Source organism: Equus caballus, chromosome 9 (genome assembly GCF_041296265.1).
Source record: "Equus caballus isolate H_3958 breed thoroughbred chromosome 9, TB-T2T, whole genome shotgun sequence".
NCBI lineage: Eukaryota > Metazoa > Chordata > Mammalia > Perissodactyla > Equidae > Equus > Equus caballus.
The window spans coordinates 53,928,324-53,950,636 of NC_091692.1; the positions used below are offsets into that span (position 1 = coordinate 53,928,324).

Here is a 22,313-nt window from a genome sequence, read left to right on the forward strand (position 1 = left end):
AAAAATACTCAGAAGTGGAATTGCTGGAACATATGGTAGTTCTATTTTTAATTTTTTGAAGAACCTCCATACTGTTTTCCACAGTGGCTGCGTCAATTTACATTCCCACCAACAGTGTACAAGGGTTCCCTTTTGCTAGCCTGCTCTTACAGATGCCTGATACTGTTAGAATGTCCATTCTTGACCACTGGAAGCCACAGTGCCATTCATAGGAAGAAAGTTGGTTGAGAGCTTAGACTAATATCTATTTCCAAGTCCATACACATTGGTTTTCCTCATCAGAAGATGGTTGTCGTGTACGCATCTGCTGGGTCATTAGCACTGAGATAACCACATTTGTCCCAGTTACAATGAGACTGTTATGTGATCTCTAAACTAGAATAATGTTACCCATTTACTCAAAAAGTAGTTTAATAAGAATTACCCTAGATATTTAACATGTAAGCTTTTTTAAAAGTTGAATTGATTCAACTTTTTCTCCTAGTTAAATTGAGCCTGTTTATTATTTCAACACTGTTAAGGCCCTAATCCTAAATCTAATAAAAGCAATTTGGTTTGGTTATTAAATCAGGAAGACCTAATCATATGATAAAGAAAAAAAGATAGTAAGAGGAAGGGAAAGAGGAAAGCAGAAGAAGACCAAAGGAGATAAGAAAGGACAATGGGTGATGTATTAGTAGTTACTGTTAAAAACAACAACAAAAATGAAAAAACTCTAAAATCTCAGTGATTTAACACAAAAGTGGAAAACTCTAAAATCTCAGTGATTTAACACAATGAAAGTTTATTCCTCATTTACTCAAAGTTCAGTGTTATGGATATTTATGATGGGCATGTGGCCATTCATCTTGTGACCTGGCCTCAGCATCCTCACCTGGATCCTTGCCATCCAGAGGGATCAGAGAGAGTTTCTATGGGCACGTCCTGAAGGTGAGTGCATCTTATGTACCCATTCCATTGGCCAGAATTAGTTACAAGGTCATGCTAATCTGCATAAGGGGCTGGGAAATGTAGTCTAGCTGTGTGTCAGGAGAAGGTGGTGGTGGGTGTATCGAGCAGCTGGCCAGTCTCTGCAACAGATGAAATAGAAAGTGCCTATGCTTAAGTTTTGTGAAAATTAGGAAAAGTGAATCTCTTACATATAAAAAATTTCAGCTTGATTCTTCCTCTTCTATGGAAATCTTAGTCCAAAGGCCTGAGAGAGGTGAATATTGAATACTCTCAATCCTGCCATAAATATCAGTTAATTCCTAAGGAGCAGTGAATTACTTTGTTTTCAAATGCACCAAAGAAAATGTTTATCATTTTTATAGGTAAGACTCAATTTCTAAAATACTATTTTTAAATATTATATTTCAAATAATGAAATAAAATATATTTGTATTTGATGCAGCTCATCATTATTACATAAACTTCCTTTACAAACTGCTCATAAAAACTTCTTCACATTCTTACCCAAAAAAAGAATTTAAAAAAAGCTAGACATATACCCACTGAGTCATAGAATAATTGGAATTCTGACAGGAAGATCACTGTAAAGCAGTCCTTTAAAAAGGAACACCATTCTGCTTTATTTAAACTACACAAAGTAGGTGAGCGTTTTATGGGTCGCGATTTTCTAATACAGGGTGTTATGCAATGTGCAGTTCAGCTGTGAATAGTTTTCCCCTTTGTTCTTCTGGCACACCATGCACATGCCATTTGATGACATCCTGGGGTCTGGGAGGCTGTTGGATCAGATCTTCTGAGAAGAAAAGGTTATTCCACATCATGTATAAGAAAAGGCTTTGATGATTCATAAAATTAAAGCCTTTTAGTTCCTGGCAGGGTAGATTTCCTAGCCAACGTGTTGAAAGGAAGGGGGCTGTATTTTAACTTGCCCCTGAGAGAGCCAAGGATCTCAGCTGGCTTTTTGCAGGAATGACATGAGCATTAGGCCAACATTGATTAGACAACTTTTAAACAGCACAAGGTAGACAAAGATATTTTCAGCCCCCCAAAAAGAAACCGAACAAGTGCCAATAAGTTTGTGTGTTATGGAAAGTATAAGGATTGTTCCAGCAAACGTTTTCTCGTTATGGAATAATGCTTGGAGAATAATGCATCAGGCTTGTGTTCCACATGATTTGTCCTACATCACTAGTCCATGCCACTGAGGTATGTCCACTAAGATAACTTTTGTGTCAGAAAATAAAAATTTGTGTTAGGAAATGTGGGCTAATTGAATTCGACTTAGCTGAGTCCCAGCAGGGTCTTTCAGCCCCTTCTTATCTTCTATTTTCATCCCACCCAGTGTTTTTGCTTTTTCTGCCTGGAAAGAGCACTTAGTGAATGTGTATTGGTTTGTAATCAGCATCAGAACTTGATAACTTAATCATTTGTAAAGAGCTTAAACTCAATTAGAGAAGTGCTTAGTGAGTTTTTCCTTTTTTGTGTATCAAAGAAAGATCTGTGTTTTTCTTTTCTTCTCCATTGTAGACAATTCTTCTTATGCCAAAATTCTACCCTTAATGTGTTTGGATCTTTAACCATTCTCATTAGACAGCCATCGCAAAGAAAGCAGTGAAACAATCGTGCCTCCAGTTAAGCATGCGGCATGGCTTTTTACAGAGTGTGTGATGAGGCCGCCGTGCATTCGAGGCCATTATCAATGGTGCTCTGTGGACACAGAATTTATGAGCCAATAAAAGAATTAGTGAATTCTTCCATAATTTATTATCTGACTCATATACTCGGAAAGTCCCTCTGTTTCAGTTCTCTTTCAATCCTTTTGTTAAGGAGAAAGCCTCAACTTAATGAGAGTTACATGTTTCTTCCTCTCTTCCACTTACTTTTCTTTTTAAGGAGAGAAGTTTCAGGCCGAGAGTCTTCAGCAGGCAATTTTATCTAGCTAAAACTTAGTAAGGTTTTATTTCATTATTTTTATGTTTAGTTGTCATCTATGTATAGCAAGTGAAACAGATTTTCCAGTTATCAAATGATATAAAGTTTTGTTTTAAAACAAATAAGTCAAATGCTAAAAAGGGAGTCATTTTAAAGGAAAACATTGAATAATAAAGTAGTTTGTGAATGAGTCAAGATTGAAAAACACAGGAATAGTGGGAAGGACTCTGGTCTGAGAGCCAGAGCACCTGGGTTTCTGTCTTCTGCCGCTAACCAGCTGTGTGACATGCGGCAAGTCGGTTAATCTCTCTGGGCCTTTACTTCTTTATCTGTAAGAGGTTGCAATATCAGTGCTTCTCAACTTTGTCGGCACACTAGAATCACCTGAGGAGCTCTGAAGTCTTCCAGTGCTTGGGCCCCATCCCAGACCAAAGGCCTCAGAGGCTCTGGGACTGGGACTCAGGCATCAGTACTTCACAAAGCTCCCCGATGGTCCCAATGTGCATCTAAAGTCGAAAACCACTGCACTAAATGAAAGGCCTTTATAACTACGTTTATATGATTCTAAGATGAAACAAAAGGTGGCATAAAAGATTGTATTGACATAATCAAGAAATATGCCTTCACATTTCATGTAACTAGTCGAATGAACCAGTTTGTTGCTGTCATTCATGGATTTAGATATTCAAAAATGTACTGCATGTAGAGTACGAGGTAACACGGGAACTGTCCAGGGGATAGAATGGTGAACCAGGCAGATGTGGTTTCTTCCTCATAGAACTGACAATTTAATGGAAGAGGAGCTAAGTAAACATACCACAGTGTTTTTATGTTAGAGAATGCTGGGGGAAATGGGAGCATCTAAAAGGAGCACCTTCAGTAAATCTTAAATTTTATGTGGATTCTATAATAAAAATCAAAACATTCCTCTGTATGGTTGCTGCTCTATTTCGCCAGGGCTCCCTGCTCAGGATAACGCAACGTGTGCCAGACAGAAAATCTGACGGTGTGAACATTTCAGGTTTCAGGCTTGCTATCTGTTTGCACTTACAAACTCTCAAGTTGGCATTGGGCATCTGTACAGCCCAGCAACAAAAGCAAGAATAAAATCTCCTCCTTCCACCTCCCTTCCCACCCAGAAGCCACTTTTGGAGACATTGTATTGCTTGTATAAAATTTAAAAACTTTCATTTACAATGTGCTTGAACTCAGAATAGCAATAAGATGGAAGCATATCAAGGATTCAATGATTGATGCATGGCATTTCACTCAAATAATAAATGTACCCACATTCTGGTGCTCTCATTCCCTGGAGAAACGATCAACACTGAGATTTACATAGAAATAATCAGACATAATTCAAAATCAAAAGAAATCTTTCACACTGAGAATAACTCTTGCATTAGGTAATTTTTGTGGAAATAAGATTTTTTTAAAAAAACAGCTAAGAAGAATAAAACTTTTGACCATTATTAAATCAAATGAATTCCATTTTAGTTTTTAAAAATAATGAGTCACAGTTAAAATATTGGGGACCCACATTAACACTTTCAAGAAAAACGTTCTGAATAGCGTGCAGGCGACCTAGAAGTGTTAGGGAATTTCCAGTAGAATATAGGCTGAATGTCAGCATCCTAGCACTCGGATCTGTTACATTATCTTTATGTTCTATTAACTGACACAGGAGGCGTATGTGGACAAAGGATCAGAGCTCCACAACAGTGGAAACCCGCGACCTTGCATGGCACTGCCTTCCCTCCTTCTGCCACGAGCGCTGACCACTTGGCTCTTTGCCCAGTGCGGGAGTATCCATTGGACATAAGCAAAGGATGGCCATGAAGAGTCTCGTGGTTCCTGGGTCTCTGTGGCTGCCTCCACAGCAAAAGAAGCGCATTCTTTTTCTGTTACCAGCTTCACACAAGGAGAGTTCTTTGTACGGAGTACTGTTGCTAGTTCATTCAACCCATATCTACTCTTGCTTTGCTCTCTCTCTCAAGGACTCTGTTTTTTGCCCACTTTCCCTGGTATCAGTTCCCACTCACCCCATGTATGGAAGCGAAATGGTTTTGTCTTGCTTTAGTGTCTTATCATCACCTCAAACCAACATGCCCAGAACTGACAGTAGTCGCTTCCCTGTGGAATTTGCACTCCCCAGGCAATGAGCTCTCCTCCTTTATTGTTAGTCCACCACATGATGCTCCCATCCTACTCCTCATCTCTCTTACTTGGTGTTGTTTTGGACTCTTTTCTCTCCTTGATGCTTCACTTCCAAGCTTCTGCGAGCTCTGCCATCTCTTCCATCAAAGAGTTTGCTCTTTCCTCGCCATTCCAGGTCCTCCCACTTGACTCTAGCCCCAGCTTTCACATCCCAGTAACCTGAGGAGACTCTTATAGTCCCCTTTGCCTCTAGTATTGCCCTAAGCAATCCAGACTGCATTCTGCTGCTGGACAGGTCTTCCTAAAACAGCACCTCTGCTTGGCCACTCCTGTGTTTAGGAATCTCCAGTGCTTTCTTACCGTCTAATACACTGATGAGGATAATAATGATGGTGACGATTGCAACAGCCCCTACACGTATTGAGCACTTACTATGTGTCAGGCCAGGGACAAACACTTTATGCATATAGCATTGCTAATTCCTACAACAGCGGTACAGCGTACAGATTATGGTCTCTATAGTACAGGTAAGGAAACTGACGATCAGTGTCTTTAAATCACTTAAATAGCTCAAGATCTCACAAGTTAGGACAAGGTAGAGATTCAAGTCCAAGTCTTACTCCATGCTGTACGTGTTATGCCATAATGCTTTCAAAAACCTTGTTTGCATTTCCAGCTCTGTTCTAATGTGCACAGACCCTTCTGACCTAACCTTATCTCCCACTGCTCTCCCTCTACTTGGGCACCCTCTATTCAGTTAGGCAGGTCCAGTCTGTTTCCCTCACATGTTCCATACTTACTCCTTCCTCCCTCCTTTGCCAATATAGTCCTTACACCAGGAATGCCCTCTTTTCTAACTTCTTACCACCTAACTGTTACTTATTCTTCAAGGTCCTGGTCAAGTCCAATCTTCATCATAGACTACTCTCCAATCAGTATCACACACTGGTATTACCCTTTCCTGAGGTTTAACATACGATCAGCACTCTAGAATCTACTCATTCACAGTTTTGGCTCTTTAGTTAGATGCAAAACTGGAGTAAGGATGCAAAGATTATGGAAGTGCTTAGCAGACCAATAGGCCTCTGTTTGGATTCCATTTTCTAGCTGTGGGACCTAGACATACTAAGTGGTCTTCTCTGAAGCTGAGTTTCCTCATCTGAAAAGAAGGTAAGAATCCTCATTTGGCAGAGTTGTTAGACAAATTAAATGACATAAAAAATATAAAGGCCTTCTCTGATGCCCAGCACTCAGCCGTGTCTGAACACTTGTGACTTTCCTCTCCTCTTGGAGGATAGGGCTATGACTCATATTTAAAGAATTACTGCAAGAGATCAGCAACGGTTCAGGTGTTTTCAGTTGTATAATGGGAAATTGAGTTGTACATTTTACCTGAGACTTGGAGACGCAAGAGAAAATATTCCAAGTATCCAAAACCAATTTCAGGACACTAAAATCTCCTCATTCCAAAGGAAGAGAGTAAAAAGCGACAGAGGATTTGTGAAGTGGATTTGTGCTAAGAATTTCTCTGAAATGAAAGCAGAAACTCAAACAGATATTTGTACACCCATGTTCATAGCAGTGTTATCCACAATAGTCAAAAGGGGGAAGCAACCCAAGTGTCCATCGACCAATGAATGAATTAAAAAAGTGGTATACGCATACAATAGAATATTATTCAGTCTTAAAAAGGAAGTTAAAATTCTAACACTTACTACAATAGGGGTAAAACTTGAAGACATTATGCTAAGTGAAATAAGACAGTCAGAAGAGAACAAATATTGTATGATTCCACTTATATCAGGTTCCTAGAGTAGTCAAATTCATAGACAGAAGGTAGAAGGGTGGTTGCCAAGGGTTTAGGGTAGGAAGAATGGACAGTTAGTGTTTCATGGGTACAGAGTTTCAGTTTGAGAAGAAATAAAATTTCTGGAGGTTGATGGTGGTGATGGTTGCACAACAACGTGAATGTACTTAATGCCACATAACTGTATACTTAAAAATAGTTATAATAGTACATTTTATGTTTATTTTGTGTTATGTATATTTTACTACAATATACAAAATAGAGGGGAAAAAAAGAAGAAGGGATGGAAAAGTTATGGAGCCTGTTCAAACTTTCCCCACGTGGAAAGAGGACTGCCGACACTGAGCAGGTTTACAAGGGCAGTGAGAGACAAAAATGAAGTCATGTTTGTCTTTACACCACCTGATCCTACTGGTTCAAGGTGCAGGTGACACAAGTAACAGAAAACCTAACTCAAACTCACTTAAACTAGAAAGCAGATTTATTGGCTGAAGTAACTGCTGTAGGTCAGGGTTCTCAAATCTTACGAGCATCAGAATCATTTGCAGGGCTTGTTAAAACACAGACTGCTGGATCCAAACCTGTAGTTGCTGATTCAGCAGTTCTGGAGTGGGGCCTGAGAAGGTGCTTTTCTAACCCATTGCCAGGTGGTGCTGAGGCGGCTTCAAGAACCACAGATATTCACGTGTCATCTCTGTTGTTGGGACTCTGGCTCCGGATCTGCCAGTCTCTTCCTTTTATCATCCAGTTCATCTTCAGGCTGATTTTCTCTATACGAGGCAAAACATCTACTCCAGTTCTTGGTCTCACTTCTGCATACCACATGATCCAGAGCAGGAGAAGTGCTCTTTACCCCAGCATTCCAGGCACAAGCCTAATTGGATCACTTTAAATCTGATGCCCCCATAATCAGTTACTCTGGACAGGGTGTGGAATATGTGGATTAGCTTCTGCTTGAAGCTGGGCTGAGGGGAAGTGCAAAGGGGGAAATAGATGGTGGGGAGGCAGTCAATGGACATCCACAACCCCAGGAGAAGTGAAGCTTGATGTGGGCAGAGGCTGGACCACATGTACCCTGCTAAAGGGTTTATATTTGAACCTGAAACCAGTGGACAGTTAACGAATGATCTAATCGGAAGAGTGACATGGTTGATTTCAGGAGGATCACTCAGGCAAAAGTTTGGAAGATGGACGGGGGAGGAGCAACTCAGGGTGGTCCCCCACTCGCTCTGACTTGCACCTGCCCTTTAGAAGCATTAAACTGCCCTCGACATTGCTCATCCTCACTACACTGCTCTACTTTTTCTTTCTTTCCTTTTTTGGTATACTTCTCACCCTCTGACATGCTGCATGCTTTACTTATTTATTCTGTTTATTATTTCTTGTTTGTCTGCCCTGCTAGAATATCAGCTCCATGACGGCAAGGGTCTTTGTTGTTGGGGTCAGTGCTCTACCCCAGTGCCTGGCACATAATGGATGCTCAAAATTGGTTGAGTGAATGAATTTCATAGAAGAACTCATCATACGTGCCTCTGTGCCTTGGCATAAGCTGGTCCCTTTGCCCAGGTTCTCGTCTCCTATCCACTATTAGACTTTGCAGATTTAACCAAGGCTTCCCAGCCCTGGAATTCCTCCCTGATTCCTAGCCATGAGCGACAGTATCTGCTCTCTGTGTTCCCTTGGCATCTGCTTGTTACAGTGCTTTGTAATGGCTGGGTCCTCTCCTGCCTTTCCCACGAGTTGCTATCCCCTGGAGGGCAGGACAGGGTGGTCTTGGTCTCTACATTGGACATATATTGCACAGTGCCTGATGTATTAGAGCATGCATATAAATTTGTTGAATTAATGACTTGATGAGTAGTTACCTAAATGAATAGATATTGCTCAATTAGTACTTGTTAAATGAAAAAATGAAAAGCAAAACATCTCTGATAGGTGGTTTCAACAAATAGAAAAGTGATACAGCTTGCCTAAGGTCTTCTTGTCCTGTGTCTGTTGTGCTCACAGTCGCTTACTTTCTTCACCATTAATGGCAAAGCCTCCCTCCAGAAACGGTCATTTGAGAGTCTGTGCCCACTGAGCCCTTGTGCTTAGCAGCTGAGATGGATCTGACTGAAGGACAAAACTAAATCAGTTCTCTTTGTGGCTGCAGCACTGCAGCTCCTGCAGAGCCCAGGGACGACCAGGCCTGGTTAGCAAGGACAAGCCTGCCAAGCAGCTTCCGCAGGGCCACCCATGCTGGAGACCCCGCGGCGTGGCCAAGGCAGCAGGGCCTCCCAACGGTCACTCAGCAGCTCAGCTTTCCTCATCCTACTGTGTTCTCCTCCACAAATCTCTAGGGCTTTGTTTCTTTCTTCAAGCTTTACCTAGACAGACCAGGCAAGGCCAAGTTCCCCAGATCTGTCCTTCTCTCAGGAAATTCTCTTTTCTCATAAAATTGCAAATTTTTTATAATTGGAAGGAATTTTTGACATCAGGTCAACCAGAATTCACCACATTTATAGATAAAAACACTGAGATGGGGGCTTTATCACAGCAGCAGACAAAGGCTATTGTTAATGATTCTGATGGCAAAGAAGCCCTTGGATTTGTGACCCAGATTTTACCCAGAATCCTAACAGCAGAATCCAAGATGGTTCACAAAAAGAGGGCTGACCCCTGATGGGAGACACTGTTCTCATCAGGTACCAAAGCAGTTGGTGCTTCAAAGACCTGCTCAAAGCCATTCTCCCCCAGATACTTTTCCCAGTCACTCCCACCCACAGGGACTCTCCTGTCCCTGGAGCCCTAGAGCATTCAGTTGGAACCAGTTTCCAATGTTGTAATATCTGGTATTTCAGCATTCTTCGCTTCATAAGTGTGTCTTTTCCTTTGTCTCCTGAATTAAATTCTGGGCTCTTTGAGAACAGAAACCATATAACTATTTATTTCTAATCCTCACAGTGTACAACACAGCTCTTGACACAGGATAACTGCTTGGTAAACACATGTGGATTGATAATCACTGGGAAAGCAAAACCCCATGCAGTGCCCTGACCTGGTTGTGAGGAGGCAGCCCCACTGTCTTTGTGCAAGGGCAACATTTTAATACATGGCGGTGCATTCAATCCTAAAAATGATCTACGGTCAATGTCAAAAATGATCTGAGGCCTCTGAACAACTTCCTCTACTGCTTTCTTTGGTATTCCATTTATTTTATTCCCCAAATAGTGAGACAATACTTTTCACTTTATTAAAGATAATAACATTTTACTATTTAAATTGACAAGCATTTATTGAATATCTCCAATGTGCACAGCATGGTTTCAGGTAATTTGGGGATACAACGAGAATGCGAAATAACTTCTGCCCTCAAAGAATTTAATCTATCAGAAGAGATAAATACATACATAAATCAACATAATAAAAGGCAGAATGGGATAAACTCCGTGAAAGAAGTTGAACTAAAATACACTGGAAAGAGAAGAATCATGGGAATATAGAATTCAGGGTTGAAAAGTCTTTAAAAGTCATCTAGTCCAATTCTCCAAAGGCTACTGGAATCCCCTGTGCAGTACAATCGAATAACCATCTCTCTAGCCTATGTCTGAACAGCTCCAGTGATAGGAACTCATTATCTCCCTGACTCCTAGTTTTAAGCCCAGAAAACTGTTTATTTTCCCTCCTATTAATAGATATATATGAGATTCCACGTCTGATCAGTGGGGTGATCGCTGGGGTGCAACCCACTGTCTTGTCCTATGCAGCACTAGGCCCTCTGTCAGTAATATACTCTATGTTTCTAATCAGGTACACTTCTACGCATGTGTGCAGTTCTATACAGGTACTATTAAAACAGATATAAAGACAGAAATAAAAATGATGCGATAAAGAAAAAATATAGAAGGCTTTTGAAATGATCTTGCATTTGATTTTATTATGTTATCCACCCGCTTTGCTCTCATCATAATTATACTATTATTAACAATGCTCTGAATGCAGAGCATTTAAATGTCTTGATAACCATGATGGCTTCCTACTCTCAGAAGCTAATCTCTCAAGACACAATATTCCTTTACTGCTTGATTTATTATTAATGATAGTGGATGCAAATTCATATTTCAAATAGTCTTTTTGATAATTTCAGCTATGTTGGACCACTTCTAGCCAGATCGTAACAGGGCTGACAAACAGCTTGCTCTCAGTGTTGGAGAAGGGCCAGCTCTGCCATTTCCTCGGTGTTCTCTTGCTCTTGTAATGGTTATTTGCAGGAATCATTTTAAGCCACTTATGCATTTTGTTGGGACTACTTTAGTTACATCAAGATAACATCCTCACTGGGTACATCTGACACGCTACACATCACAACAACTGAAAGCCAGCTGAGGAGTGAGGCTGCCTCTGTCAGCACTCCATGTGGTGGAACTGCTGCTCTTTCCTTACGACACTTCGAGAGTGGAAGGGACTCAAAATCTGTTTGCGTCTTGTACCCCAATGGATCACCATGAGCGTTCTTGCTCCATTTGGAGATCACTCTTTATGGTGATCTCCGTTTGGTTTTCAACAAGCTCTGAGAGTGAGAAGATTTTTCCTTCTGTTGAGTTAAAACCAAATTGTATGATAGAGAGCCAGCCTGCTCGCTCTCCCACACCTGGGCCGTGGATTCTTGCTGCCTTAACTGACTTCCCCGAATAGTTCCTTGTGGGCCTGGCCCTGGGTGTCAGCCTAGTGCTCGTAGCCTTTTCTGTTTTTAGCACCTCTTTTCTTCTAGATATAGATAACCTCACAAGATTCCTAGCCCTGTCCCCTGGCAATCATTGCTGATTCCACTGTATTCCAGCCTGCCAAGGGAAAAAAACCTATATATACAGATAAACAGATAGACAGACATCCAATTGTAAACATAAATCTTTTCTCATAGGAAATCTGAAACATGGAGAATAACAAAAATTAAACATTGAAATCACCCATAACTTCACGTCTCAGAGATAAACACTAAAATGTTTTGATGCTTGCCCTTCCAGATTTTTCTATGCATATAAACTCACACACATGTATATTTCTTTCTATTCTTCTTTTTTTTCTTAAGCATTAGGATTTTCAAATTAGCAAACGTATCTATCTGACACTGGATAAAACTAGAAGTTAAAAGTGGCCTGGTCAATACCAATAAGCTGAAATTATAAGGTGATAAAGAATTTTTCTAACCTAGACACTCCTCTCTTCTGTAGAATAGTTTTTGAGTCTGTGCATGCATGTGCTAAGGCTTAAGGGAGACAATATGTTTGTTTTGAAAAGTGTATTGCAGGTCATATAAACTCCACTCATTATTAGAGTTCCTGGCCCACTGTTTCCTGACAGGTGTTCAGGTTCTCTGGAACACTTTCAATCTGGGAAGCTGAAAGGCTTCCCAAGGCAGCCCATTCCATCCTTCCCTCAGCCCCATGTTCTAATTGTTAGGAAGTTTGAATTGAAAATAAAAGGCATTGGTGCACCAGAGCCCAAGAAAGACTATGAAGATCCGGGAAAGCTAAAAAGAGAAAGTAGAACTAGAAATGGATTCTGAAGATGATTTTTACATGCAAGATTGAAAAACCTTTAGGATCTCTCTCTTGTGGGAAGCAGAGGAACAAAGTGTTAGTTAGCACAGTCTTATTCCACCGGGTTTCAAGTAAATTGCAAGAAAATAAATGGCAGTTCAGTAAGTCGTCTGCCAAGTTTTATTATTGCTTATTCCCTTGTATTTTCAAGTATTGCCTGAATGTTTTCCTAATTACATCAGACCTGGCCAAGAAACTCTCCTTTATGTGTCATTACACCTTCAGTAGCCCAACACTGAACTTTTTATCAATTAATTAATTAATTAATTAATTTTGAGGAAGATTAGCCCTGAGCTAACATCTGCTGCCCATTTTCCTCTATTTTATATGTGGGATGCCTCCACAGCATGGCTTGATAAGTGATCTGAACCAGCAAACCCTAGGCTGCTGAAGTAGAGTATGTGAACTTAACTGCCTATGTCAGCCGGCTGGCACCAAAATTTTTTTTTCAAATGCAGGTAATTCAAGTTGAAAAAAAGTACATTTGAGTTTTATTGATTTAAAGAATACAGTTGGAAGTGGAGGCTGGGATAATGATATTATTTATTTAGTATAAACCTACGCCAATACTCCTGTCTAGTCTGTGGCTGGATTGGGAGCAAGGATTTCAAATCTGAGAATTTCAGAGATTGACCAATATCAGCAAAAAAAAAAAGCTATGAAGGAAAGATTGACCAGTTTGCTTAGTTAAATGTTAAAATTTCTGTATAGAAAAAAACACAATTAAAACGGAAATGAAAAAATGCAAACAAGGAAAATAGTGTTTGCAAAATACATGACAAAGGAATATATATTTCTTAATATATTTTTAAACTTCTAAAATTTGATAAAAAGAAAAATGAACAATCCAATAGAAATGTGATCAAAGGATCACACATGGAGTTAAAAGGAAAGGAAGAAAAAACTTATCCAATAAATATATAGAAAAAAAGATACTCAACTGCTCTAATAGAAAACAAATAAAGATAATCACTATTTGTCCATTGGAGTGGCAAAGATATAAAATACTGATAATACCAGGTTGATGAAGATGTAAGAAAATAAGTATTCTCACACTTTCTTGATAAGAGTGTAAATTCAAATGACTGGTTTGGAAAGGTAACTTATTAATGCCTAGAAAAATTTAAAATAATCATTAATTTAAAGTAAATCTAGAAATAGAATTATATTTAATTTGATGAAGCACTCGACACATTCTCTTTAAAGCAGAAGTCAGACAAAATGTTTACTCTTGGGGACTGAGGCTTTCTCCAGAATACCGTAGCCTGACACATTAGCCAGGGAGGGAACTTTCCAGTGCCAGCTTCAGCTTCCACAATCCAAGCCAGCTCTGGGGCACTCAGCCAGACACTGGCCAGCCTAGCCCCTGATGATTTTCCCTTCTCTTTTCTTCCCTCCAGGGTAGGAGATGGCTGCAGATAATCTGAGAGGAGCTGGAGGCAGTGGTGTAGAACTCCCAGCACCTCTGCCTCGTGGCTTGGCATGCTGGCAATGTGCCTGCTCTGTGAAGGCTGTCCAACCCTGGGGTTCAAACAATATGTGAGAGGCCCTTCCATTTTTCAAGCTCTCTCTTCCTTAGCCCTAGCACAATTGCTGTTGTGTTTTACTTTATCTCTTACATCAAACGGTTTGATATCAGCTTCCTGTGTAAAAGTCTTAGAACAATGATGTATTTGAAAATTGAAAACCCTTTCACATATGTTCCTTTTCCCATTTAATCCTCACAAAATCTCTGGAAGGAATGTATTATTCTTCCCAATTTATGGGAGAGAAACAGATGCTGGGGGAGGGGATTTACAACTCTCACCCAACCTGAGGTCTCCGGCTTCTTGAGTCAACTGTATACTGCCTTGCTGTTTTGATCTAAAATGCCAGTCTAATGCCACAAACAACACCAACAAATGACTAGTCATGTAGCTCCAGGCATTTCATTTGAGTGGAAGATGTATACCATGTTTTACCTTCTCGATGACAAAAGTGACCTTTATGGAGGATATATTTCAGGTTAATCAGAAAGCTGCATTGTCCAAAGCAATTTCAGGTGTTCTTCCTTAATTATCATGATTTATTGAGTGCCAAGTTTATTCCAGAGGACCAAGTGTAGAGCACATTTTCTCATATGAAATGTATTGTTTTGGTCAACTAGCTGCACAAATGATTCTGGGCACACTGCATTGTGCAGGAGCTCATCTCTGCCTGAATAAATAGGTCTGGGCAACACGCGCGTTAAGTGGAGCAGAGACTGCTCATTGTCTGCCTCAAACCCATTTCCACTTTTCTTCCTTAGTAATGGAATACTTACTATTCTGGTACTTAATATTCTGGCCAATATGAAATAAAGACTACATTTTCAGGCTGCCCTTGCAGCTAGATGTGGTCGTGTGACTAAATTCTGGACGCTGAGCTACAGATGTAGGTGTTGTATGCAAATTTCAAAAAGTGTGGGGTGGGGGTGAGCATGTATGTCTTGCTTTGGCTCTTCCTCCTTCAAGCTGGCTGCAAGAGAGATGTGACGGCTGTGCTGGATGGCAAATACAGCAGGGTAAAAAGAGCCTGAGTCTTTGAGAGTTATGTTTTGGCCACACCAGTCTTGGATCCCGCCTTTGGACTCCGCTACGTGAGTGGAAAACTTCTATCTTCTGTAAACCTCTGTTATTTGGGGATTTGTTTTTGTTTTTGTTTTTGCTTTTTACATCCAAACCTATTCTTAATTAATATGTCTTAGGAATCCATATGGATTGTGTTCCTGTTGAGGAATATAAGTTGTTATGCACTATTTCTTATTAAAATATTTATTTAAAAAATGAATGATGGTTGTCTGACTTATGAAACAATTTTGTGGATGATATATCCTAATAGGTTTTAAGTTCCCAAAAGAATCATATTCATTCCTTCAGATATGTTTAGTACCTACTCTGAGAGGGGCTCCATACTAGATGCCTGGAAGTGGTTAAAGAGAAGGCCTCTGCTTTTGAGTTACCTACAATCTAGCTCTGGAAGCAGATGTGTAAAAATTAAGCTGTGAAATATAGTACATACCATGATAAAGGTGTAAAACTGTTACCAGGACAGTTCAGAGAGCAGTTACTTCTGCAGGGAAGGATCCAGACAGTCTTATGGAAGTAGTGCCCCGTCTCCCAAATCTGGAAGGATAAGTGAGATTTCATAGGTAATAAGCAAAGTCACAAAGTACAGAAAGAGGGCCATAAGTATTCCTGGGTGGCTAGAACACACAGTAAATGGAGAGGAGAGACAGGAGATAAATCTGGAAAGGAGCCAGGAGCCAGGTGCCATCATCATGGACACCTTCCTAAGGATATGCAGTCTCTCAGAAGTCTTCAGTCAGTGGAGTAGCACGTCCAAATGTGTCTTTTAAATTAATAATTCTGATAATGACATGACTTTTGAATCAGAGTTGGGAAAGTTGTTTATTTTTTTGCTCTTCATAGCATCTTTAGCATCACGATATCTTTGCTCACCCATAGTAGATGTTCCTTAAATATTTATGAAAATAAATGAACACATGAAGGAAGGTCATAGTGTTGGATTTTTAAACATATGGTCCCATACTGCATAATTTAAAGATAATTCAGATTAGCACAGGCCCTGTCAGAGATTACATTTAAAAATAAAAAATACTCCTGTAAACAGCAAACACATGGATATGAAACGATAAACAACTCTAGACTGGCAAGATTATTACAGACAATAGGAGTTTAGTTCTGGATGCCACTTCAGGTACCTTCTCCAGCAGGGCCAGGACTGTGGTGAGGCCAGTGAATTGCCTAGGGCTCACATTTAGGGAGGCACTCTCAGGGCCATGAGAGTGCAGGGTCACCACTTGCACAACCCTGAGAGCGAGCATCTCCTTAAATGTTGTGTCCTAGCTGCCTTACTCTCTAGTCTAGCTCTGTTTCCAAGTCTCCACCAAGGAAAGAATTTTGAAACTGTCTTGATAGGGGTTCTCCCAGACGGAGGCTCTGAGACAGAGATTTGAGCAGAAGTAGTTCATTTGGGAGATGCAGGGGCCACTGGCAGGGGAGTGGGAAAGCGATAGAGAAGAAGGCAGCCAATAATGTGTGAGCTAAACCAGCTACCCGAGTGGGCAACTAGACCTTGACCCACAGGAAACCCACGTGTGAAACACATGCCTCAGAATCATACCATCTGGGGGATGAGGGAGCTGGGGTATCTGTGTACCACCTCCCATCAGTCTTCATTGAGAATTGCTTTCAGGGCTATGGTCCTTCTGAATGTAGGGGAGGAAGACATTTCCTCTACCTGCTCTGGGTTCTTCTAGCCAGAGAACGAATTAAATTCACATGAGACAGAATAACAGGAGAAAATTGAACAGAGCTTTATAACATGTATACATGGGAGAGGCTCAGGCAACCTGAGCAACTCGCCAAAATGGCTGAAGCCACCACCTTAAATGTCATCTTCAGCTAACGACAAAGGAGGATGTTGGGGATCGGGGGAGTCAGTTACAGGAGATTACCAGAAAAGTACAGTAAGCAAGGGTCGGGTTATTATGCAGATTTAAGTCCTTGCCTTCTGCATGAATGAGTGTCTAGAGATAAGGTCATCCCTCCTTCCTGGTACAGAGAGGGAGACACCTTTACAGATGGAAATTTCCTTTACAATGTAAATATTTCTTAACAAAGGGTAAGTAAACTCTGCTTTTCAGAGTTTCTGTCCTGTCTGCAGCTTTTAAAAGTACCAGCCCAAAATATTCCTCATGCCAAAGAGACATATCTTGGGGTGGCCAATTCGAGTCCCCCACATGAGAAAGTTGAGGGCAAAAGCTCTCAGGCACAGGGATGCAAATACTAAAACTTTAAAGTCCAAGGGATAGCGTGGTTGGGGTGGCGGAGGGCAATAATAGCGTCTGCTGCAGAAGCAGAACTTACACGATATCTGAAGCCCCTCCTCCTCCCCTGAAGTTTGGCCATTGGGTTGGCCCCAAGGGCAGGACTCTGTTGTCTTCAGCTGCCAGCATGATGCTGAGGGGATTGATCCAAAGACACTGCATTAAGGAGAACCTAAATGAAAGCCAGAAAAGAAGGAGAATCTGGGAGTGATGTCAATAGGGTTGAGGCTGAGAAGTCTTAGACAAGAGAAAGATTGAAGCAGGGGGAAGATAGGAAGTGACGCCTGGAGCACATCCTGTCCCCAAAGAGGGGAAGTCCAGTTCAGCTGCAGTGGCTTGTATGAGGCCCCCACAGCCCTGGGCATGGGTGGGAGAGGCTCTAATGAGGACAATGAACAAATGAGTGGCTGTGGGGGCAGAAGGGAACACACGGAATCCTTAGACCATGCAATGTTAGAACACAAGGGATCTGAACAAACATATACCTAAACTTCTCAAGTTAGGGACGCTGCAACCTCTCCTGCTCAGGCTCACAAGCTAACAAGCTCACCGTGCCCCTCTCATAACCCTCCTCAGGCCTCTCTCTTCTTGTTCTCACCATGGAGACTGCAGAAGTGCTGTTATGGAAAACATGGCGAATGAATAGTGCAGAGCCAGCCAGCCTCTCCAAGGCCTCCTACAGGCTGGGGTAGGTGGGGTGGGGAGGGTGGGACTAGGGCATGGAAGTGTTTTTGACTTTGGTGAATTCGCCAGACCCAGGGCAGTGTTTCTCAGCGGGCCTCAGGCTGCACTTGGGGAAATACCCCTTCTCACCTTAGATCTGAGCCTCAGTCTTACAGATGCAGATAATGGATTTTGTCAGCAAACTCACATGTATAGCTGTTCCCAGAAGGAGCACCGAAACTTTCCTATTTCAGGTTGCACTCAGTAAATCCATGACTGCTGAACTTATTTATTTATTTATTTTGCTGAGAAAGATTAGCCCTGAGCTAACGTCTGTGCCAATCTTGCTCTATCTTATATATGGGTCGCTGCCACAGCATGGCTGATAAGTGGTGTAGGTCCACACCCGGGATCTGAACCTGTGTAACTGGGCCTCAGAAGCAGAGCATGTCAAACTCAACCACTAAGCCATGGGGCCAGCCCTCTAAACTTATTTTTAAAGTAATCAAAGATCCTTTCCCATAAGTCTGAATGGAATGCAATGGAACTACCCTGGGCAGTCGGCTTGATGCAGGTGAAAACACACACACAAACAGGTGTCTTTCTTGGGGCTACCCATTGTGGAGTCACACAGATGCAGCCACTTTTTGAGCACCTATTACGTACAAGATAATGTGTCAGGTGCTTCACGCGCACTACCTCCTAGTCATCACAGTAGTCTTTCCAGATCATTTGCAAAGCTAAGGGTTGCCTTCGATTCTCTCTGACTCCATGTTGGTATGCTGCTCATAATGCCAAATAAAAAAAGGTGAGGTTCATGAGACCCCACCTGAGTCTGAAGTTTCAGGGGCCAGGTGTGACTCTCCTGCCACTGAGTAGCTGTGTAGTCCTGGGTCACTTACCTAGCCTCTCTGGGCCTCTGTTTCTTTTTTTGCATAATCGGGGTTTTGGACTATCTGTTCTCCAGAGCTTCTTCATTTTCTCATGGTCTGTGTCCTGCCTAGTCTCATTACTTAGCATGTTTCAGACTTGACCTATAGAGCAGCTGCAAATGTGGGCAAAACAGTTTAGATTAATACAATTTTATTTCATTCATTGATGCAATCACCAATAAATACTTTTAAAACACTTTCTAAATGCAAGGCTCAAGGAGATACATCCTTCAAGAAATATTATAAGGTAAAAGTCTGAACTTAGAATGTGCATGTGATGCCCAAGGACTGACTCACATCATCCAGCCTTTGCTTGATTGCTTCTCCTCGTGTGAGCACTGGGAACAGGCTCTATCTCCGGATCCCTTCTCTCCTGTCTTCAGGCTTTCTATTTTCACTGCCTCCTTTTCTTCAGCCTGGTAGTGTGATTAAGTCCCTTCCATCTACACACACACACACACACACACACACACACACTCCTCAATTTTGTGTATCCCTCTAGCTATCACCCTATTGGCCCTTTTTCTTTTTTTTTGTTTTTGAGGAAAATTAGCTCTGAGCTAACATCTGCCAATACTCCTCTTTTTGCTGAGGAAGACTGGCCCTGAGCTAACATCCATGCCCCTCTTCCTCTACTTTACATGTGGGACGGCTGCCACAGCATGGCTTGCCAAGTGGTGCCCTGTCCGCATCCGTGATCCGAACCGGCAAACCTGGGGCTGCTAAAGCGGAACGTGTGAATGTAATCACTGCACCACAAGGCCAGCCCGATTGACTCTTTGTCACTCTTTCTCCCCACTTAGCTAAAATTCACGAAGGAGTACTCTGCGATCGCTCTGCCCAATTTCTCACTTCCCTTTCTCTCCTTGTCTTTACTACTCATTTGTTTTTTTGCATTCATTCAACAAACTTTTTTTTTTATATGCCAGGCATTGTGCTAGGTGCTGTGGATACAAAGATAAAGAGCATCCCTATCCCTAAAATGCACATGGTGTGGGGCAAAGAAACTCTAGTTGTATAGTGCAGTGGTTAAGAGCACAGGTTTAGGAATCCAATACCTGGCTTTGAATTCAGTGTCTCCTGCTGAGTAGTTGTGGCCTTGGACAAGCTACTTTACCTTTCTCAGCTTCAGTTTTCTTATCAGCTTAATGGGGTTCATCATAGTACCTACCACCAAAGGTTGTTGCAAGGCTTATATGAGGTAATACATATACAGTATTTAGTATGGAGCCTGGCAGATGGTGAATATTCAATAATGGTAAGCAGTTTCTGTTACTATCACATTACAGCGGAACAAGAGTCAAACAGGGGCATGCAAAAGGAGGCCTTGGAACATATGGGCATGGTTCTTAACCTAGACCTAGGAGGGAGGTGAAGTCAGGGAAAGCTTTCTACAACAGAAGAATTGACCTAAAATGAGTCCTGAAGATTGGTTAGGAGTTAGCCAGGGGAAGAAAAGGTAGAGAAAGACAAGGCTAAAGGTATTCAGGTAGAGGATGCAGCCAGCGGAAAGGAGCAGAGAGCACATAGCCCATTCTGGAGTAATCCAGATAGTGTGGCTAGGATGTAGGGTGACAGGGAAACTGACCTGTGGAGACCAGAAAGGCAAGGCCCTCACCAGCAAGAGCATGCCCCTTCCCTTGCCTAAGAGCTTGTCTTATACGCTGAAGGCAGCCCAAAACTATGGAGGACTTCAAGCAGGGCAGTGGCAGACTCACAATGGCTTTTGGGGAAGATCACTCTGGAAGCCGACAAGGGGCAAAGTTGTGGAGGGGCCAGGAAACTAATGAGTGGGGGTGTTGGTGGCTAGGTGTGATGGTTAAGTTTGTGTCAACTTGACTAGGTCCTGGAGTTCCCAGATATTTGTTTAAACATTATTTCTGGGTGTGCTGTGAGGGTGTTTCTGGAGGAGACTAGCATTTGAATCGGCAGACTGAGTAAAGCAGATTGCCCTCCCTAAGGTGGGTGGGCCTCACTCAAATTATTGAAGGCCTGAGTGGAATAAAAGGCTGAGTAAGAAGCAGTTCTCTCTCTGCCTGACTGTCTTTAAGCTGGGACCTTGGTCTGCTCTTGCCTTTGGACTGGAGATTTGGACAGGAACTTACGTCATTGGCTCTCCTAGTTCTCAGGCCTTCAGACTTAGACTGAAACTCTACCATCGGCCCTCTTGGGTCTGGATTTCTCAGTCTTCATAATCACATGAGCCACTTCCTTATAACAAATTTCTTTACATACACACAAACACACACCCCATTGGTCCTGTTTTTCTGGCGAACCTGGACTAATACACTGGAGTAGCCCTGTAACCGTGCAATCCTCATTGGTCTCTGTGTCCAGGCTTCCCTCCTTTCCACTTACCCTTGATATTTCTAGCCAAGTTATATTTCTACTGTGTATCTGAACAGGCCAGGCCCTCCCTTGATATTCTCTCTACCTCCCAGTTACCTATAATTCCCAATTCCTACCCTAGAATAAAATGTCCTTCAAAATCTGGCCTCAGCCTACTGGTTCAGCCTTCCTTCCTCTCTTTCCCCAGTACCAACATCACCATCCTAAACTCATCATGGTCTTTCATGCATTTATACCTCTTGCACCAAGTGGTGGCTTCAGGTGGGGTCCCCCTTCCCCTTTCTCTCCTTGGCTGGCTAACGCCAGTTAGCATCTGAGGTCCAGCTCAAGCATCAGCTCCTCAGCAAATCCATCCTTGACTCCCCAAAGATACACAGGCTGTGTTCCACTCCATTTTGTACCTGTCTCCATTGTGGCAGTGATTACATCTTATTGTAGCAATTCATGTAGCATCTATTCCTCCCAATTGACAGAGGGTTACTCAAGGGCATAGACATAACAGTTTTAGTTTTGGATCCTGAGGGCCTAGCCTGCAGTTGGGACTCAAGTCCCTAACTGCTGAAATGCTGGGCATGGACAAATTAATGAACACCTGGATAAATGCATAAAAGAGACAAAGAAAGCAAGAGTGATGATATAGACCCCACTTACCACAGCTCATTCTCCTCTTTAAATGTCCTGTTAAATGCATGTCACGATCCTCTTTTCTATCAATGCCATTTATGCACTACTGATGTGGATTAAGGCTGCCCCAGCTAGAGAAGCCCAAGGTGACCTGGCCTACATGCCAAACTATACGACCCAGTGGACTTTTTTTATGGTATGAATTAGGGCTGCCCCAGGGAGAGAAGCCCAGGGCATCCTCACCTACATGCCGATCTATATGGCCAGATTCGTATCTAAAGTTATATAACCGCACAATAACCAGACTCCATCTGCACTGAAATCATTTAATGACTTTTTACATCATCTTTTCTTTTCTCCAGTAAAAATAAGTCACGTACCCATGCCTTATAAAATTATCCCTAACCCTCAACTCGGGGCAGCAGCAGGAGCTCTGACTGCCTGTGGGT

At 41.9% G+C, this 22,313-nt stretch overlaps 1 long non-coding RNA gene across 2 annotated transcripts in view; it reads right to left on the reverse strand.

The window, feature by feature from the left end:
• LOC102148452 (uncharacterized) overlaps positions 1 to 22,313 on the reverse strand; it is an 82,364-nt gene that overhangs the window by 54,214 nt on the left and 5,837 nt on the right. For both annotated transcript variants that reach the window (XR_002810375.2, XR_011421604.1), the window contains exon 2: positions 15,466 to 15,569. This is a non-coding gene — a long non-coding RNA (uncharacterized lncRNA). The remainder of the gene's footprint in view (positions 1 to 15,465; positions 15,570 to 22,313) is intronic.